The sequence below is a fragment of the Tasmannia lanceolata genome, unplaced genomic scaffold (assembly GCF_043159265.1).
Source record: "Tasmannia lanceolata isolate RefF3 unplaced genomic scaffold, GAP_Taslan_0.1 ptg000025l, whole genome shotgun sequence".
Classification (NCBI taxonomy): domain Eukaryota; kingdom Viridiplantae; phylum Streptophyta; class Magnoliopsida; order Canellales; family Winteraceae; genus Tasmannia; species Tasmannia lanceolata.
The window spans coordinates 6,001,224-6,006,643 of record NW_027518702.1 but is presented as its reverse complement, the minus strand read 5'-3'; positions in this window follow the sequence as shown (position 1 = coordinate 6,006,643).

The window sequence follows — 5,420 nt, the reverse complement described above, 5'->3', positions numbered from 1 at the left end:
GGGCAACTGTCCTACTGTCTTAATGGAAATGATATCGGCACGCCCTTGTTTTAATTACCTCATTCTTCAGTTTATTAAACACCTTTTTAAACATTCTTCTTCTTCTTCTAACTGACTATAAAAATGAAATTAGGAGTGATAGGGAGTGTGGGGCCTAGAGGTGCAACTTGGGCCGGACTCAACCCGAACCTGACGGGTTCAACCTGATTTTGGCTCGGGCTGGGTTGGCATTTCATCAGATTGGGTTGGGATTGGGTTGGAAAAAGCCAAACCGGTTTAATTTCTGGTTGGGTTAGGTATGATGCCTTGGCAACCTGACTTGATCCAAACCCGACTTTCTTCCTCTAATTTTATCGTGATTTTCATAGGGTTATGTTTTTTCTTGTATTTTTTTTGTTTGGCCCTGGGTGAACTTGAACCAACCCACCCCGATTTGAAAAAAAAAAGGTTAGATGGGTTCGGTTAGGGTTGAGAGATTTAGTGGCGGGTTGGATTAGGATTGACCATCCTCGACCTAAGGATCAGGTTAGGGTTGATGAAATGCTATCTTGGGTTGTGCTAGGGTTTGCCTCAACCCGATCCAACCCCAACCCTAGTTGCACCCCTATGTAGGGTTTAGTCAGGTTGGACTTTGAGGAACATGGGGGGATTTAAGTAACTTGTTAGTCCCACCTAACTTTTAGCTTTCACTATGAAAACCCGAATTAGTTGGGTGAATGGGTGGTGCGGGTTTTAGCCCAGAGACTCCACCAAAATACGATGAAAAATACTCACCGGGTGATCCATTTTAAACAGGTAGAACTACAAAGCTAAAAGCAGCTATTTTCTCTCTCATTAAAAATAAAAAAAATATACCCTTATCTCTTAAAAAACCGAGAAAATTTAGAAAAATAGAAAAAAATTAAAGGAAAAAACAATCAATGGTACTCGTGAAAAATGATCACACTACCCTTATCTCATGGAAAATGATAAAAATTTAAAAATTTAAACAAAAAAAAGGAAGAAAAAGAATAGAAACAATCCTAAAATACTCTTATTATTTTTCATTTAGTAAAAAGTGTGAACTCTTATAAATATTTTCCTTTCCAAACTTTTCCAGAAAACTCCTGCAAACCAAACATGGTCTAAAGAAGGGTGATCATGATTAAAAGAGGGGGCACATTTATCATCACTCATCTAAGTAAGGCAAATGATGTCACACTCCCTTGTTTCGATAATGAAACTTTTCTGGTTGGCTGTTGAGAGCATTTAGGGAATGTAGGCCACATTTGGACACCCACAGGGTTTGGATTTGGATTTCTCACATTTGCAGCTGAGATTTGGAACTTGATCAGATCCTTAGATTTCAAATCAGCTACAACAGTTAAAAAAAAATCCGATTTTCAAACCTGTTCTGCAAGACATTATTTGGAAATCAATATTTGTGGCAATTGCTTTCACCCTCGCTGCTCGTCGACCTTGCTGCAGCAGCAGCCAGCTAGACGTCCCTCCCTCACTCCCTCATATAACATGAGCATGACTGCATGAGGATGATTGATGTATTTTGTATCCAAAACTCAAATCCAAATACAAAAAACATGAGGTATCCAAACATGGCCTTAGGGAATTATAACAGCCTTAAAAAGCTAATTAGCATGTAATGCAAAGAGTAGTTTAATTAACAAAACAAGGGAGTAGAATATTAATGTTTTAATAAAATATGCATAACAACTTTCCATTTAGTGCAATAAGAAAGGGAAATGATTTCAGCGCTCCAATGTTTTGATAAACATGCGCTCCACATGTTTGTCGTGTAGTATTTAAAGGCTTTAAGAGCTTTTTGAGAACCACAATATTCATCTGACAGCCCTTTAAATGCTACACGACAAAATTTTGAGCTCATGTTTATCAAAACATTGGAGCGCAGAAATCATTTCCCATAAGAAAGTACGAAGTACTTGATTTTTATTAGGGATTTGCTAGGGTCCATCGCAAAAGGCTTTTGTCTCCATTCATGAGGTGGCTGGTCTGACATGCGACAGACCAGCAGCGAAATGCCTTTTGCGATGGATGCTGGTAATTCCCTTTTTATTAATTGGCTGCTGATAACTTCTAAAATAAAGAGTGCCAACAACGAAACAAGAGAGCAGTTGTCATCTCCCCATTGATTTACAGTAATACAACATGTTGCTGAAAAGGGATTTGCCAGGGACTTCCGCAGAAAGGCATTTCGGGGGTGGCTGTTGCATGAGAGAGCACCACACAGGCTCACTATTCCGCAGATTTTGTCTTATTCATTCAATTCATCTGAGGTGGCTGCCCTCTTCTGCAACAGCCAGCCTAGGAATGCCTTGCTGCAAAAAGTCCTTAGCAAATCCCTGCTGATAAATAACTGATTGATATTTTTGGGGAAACGATATTTCCACACCCTAGATTCCATAATAACACCAAGTCTCTTACACTTTTCTAATTAGCTTTTAAGACCATGTTTGGTTGCCATGAAAGTTTTTCTATGGAATATAGGTTTATCAAGTGGTAGGAGAGGGACAAGGAAGGTGGTAGAGGGAGAGAATGGAGAGGGTATGAGTGAGGAGAGGGTGAGAAGCAGCTGAAAAACAAGGAAAAGAAAAACTCCACTCAGAATAGTGTTTTTGTTTTCATTAATTTTTCACCCACTTGGCATGATCTACTCACTCATGCCCTTTCAATTCTCCCCCACTTTCCCTCTCCCACTCTCCCTATCCCTCTCTTAACACGTGGTAAGCTAATATTCCATGAAAAAAAATTTCAAATTTGCCAAACATGGCCTAAAGGTTGTTACAATTCCCATAATGCTATAAAAAACCAACTTAAAATGTATAGAGTGCCATTATTGAAACAAGGGAGCAGGAGGATCATTTACCTATTTTGCGGCTCTGTTATGTACAATACCAAAAATCGAGTCACCAATCAAGAGGACAAAAGGCGAAGATAAATTCGCACCCCCTGTAGGATAATTCACACCCCTTTAACGCCAAAAAAAGAGTCTAGCTGCCACATACCCTCCCAAGTGGTGCGAATAAGTGGCGGATTGTCTTGCTAGGTCCAGTGTGTCAAGGCCAGAATCAGAGGTTTTTCGATTTTTCGTCCTCCTTGAGGAAATCTTTGATTTTCATTGTAGTATATTATTCTATGGGTGTGGCTCATGACTGTTGACCTAGCCACGGTTGCTGTCTATTAATATAGATTCACCAGTTAAAAAAAAAAAAAAATACAGGGAAAAGATAAACTGTACTCAAAATATATAGTTTAGGGAAATGTTATGGACCCTCCAATATTGAGTAATTGACGCTCAAGTTTCTTGTCTTTTAGTATTTAAAGGGCTTATCAAAACTCAAAAGGTTATTACAGTTCCCAAAAAGCTCTCACAAGCCCTTTAAATACTAAAAGACAAGAAACTTGAGCGTCAATATCAAAAGCATTGGAGCGCCGATATCATTTCCCATAGTTTATTTCCTATTTTTTTGGGAACTATCCCTCACACATGCTCTCCGCTTAGAAAACTAATATTGCCTGAAAAAAAATTTCATGGTTGCCAAACATGGCCTGAGGGTCTGTTGAATTTTAGTTCCAATTTGTGTAAACTTGACAGTAGACAAAAATCTTGAACCATTTGTATCTATATGCATCAGGATCCCGATTCATGGATCTCTCGGTTCGAGAAATAAGAGGATCGAACCATTTCTTCTGACTCTTTTTCAAATTCGATAAATGTGGGTTGAATTTATCCTATTTTTCCACTCTTTCTTTTCTATAATCTACCGTCTTCCTTATACAATCATCTGATGAGGTATCACCCCATCGGTGTTCCATTGGTCACAGACCCAAACAGTAGGAGTGAGGATTCAGCCAATTGTCTCGATCGTGGGATATCATTGAGAAATAGGAATCAGTGTTATCAAAGGATTTCCTGACACAAATTGTACTCAAAATTCAATTGGATTGCAAGCCCAGAAGGACCCTAAAAGTTGGTCACACAAAAGAAGTACTGAGAATGTGGAACACCATATAAACCTCTAGGGTTGCCCTTGAGGAGTTACTAGTGACATGATCGATGCTCCATGTTCTTGACAAGAAAGAACCCGCCAAGTAATGATCCACCACTTGTGCTAAATGCTACAATGATAAAATTTATTGCCTTAGCATAGGCTAAATTGGTCAAGGTTTTATAAGGAAGATGATTTTAAGTGAAAAAGAACCTTCTACTCCTATGACTTGAAAACATTAATGAAAAACTCTATATTCATTCATTCATTTAACTCCAAGATGGAATCCATTCCTTCGGTGAAACTCCTACTAAGCGTCGGTTTAACTTCTTTGACCTTGATTGTATTAGAAATGACTATTTTACCTTAGTTATTTTCGTGAGGATGGTCTTCCATAATTAACTTTCTAGCTAAATTACCAGGATATGGATATAGGTATCCACTATCCAATGAGGCAAGAATGAAGGGGTCCTATAATTTGGATAGGCATGTACATTGTTTTGAATGATGATCTGATAGAAGTATCCTTGTCCGAGCATCATATGGGATTCTCAGATAAACCAATGATCCCCCCACTTGTACTCAAGGCTGCTATGATGAAAATTTCAACTTTCTGGCTAAATCATCAGTTTAAGGATACAGGTATCCAATGAGACAAAAACAAAGAGTCCTATGGTTTTGATCATCCACCTGCATTATATTGAAAGTTATGACAGAGGTATAGTTGTCTGAGCATCTCTCTATGGGATCCTCAAATACACTATTGTATACTAGGAATATCAAGTACAGAAGCTTTCTTGACATACTGAAACAACCAGTATGGAGGGGTGGCTTCAAAGAGCCTCATACCCTCCAACAACAAAATTCTCTGGCTTAAATTCTTAGTAGCTCAAACTATATCTAGCTTTCTCCAAAACCAAAAGATGTTAAAGAAACAATAACTTAGTTTACTATGATACACTCATCAAGCGGATCTTTTGTGGCTCGTAACTGAAATGTTATATGACTCGGAAGGTTTAAGCTTGAAGATCTAAGAATTACTCAAATTTAGGAATCTGGGATGGAATTATCACCAAAGAATGATCACTTAATCTGAAATTATATCCATACATAGATAGCCCTACATTGTCAACATTTGGACTCGTGACACTCTCATCTAAGCTGAAAATCTTGTCATGGAATTGCCCACTGCAGAAGCAACTATGGGAAAGAAATTGTCTTCCTATTTTCTGGGTTATGTCTCACTTTTAGATTTTATTATGTAGTTATGTTAGGCTTAAATAGGAGAGTTTCGAGGCTAATAATGATCAAGCAACCCTTACCCAAATAGCCGCTTCTAACCTGCAACCCATAGAGATGAAGAACAAATGGCAGAATTAAAAAGGAAATTAACAGGGGAAAGAAAAAAGAGGCAAC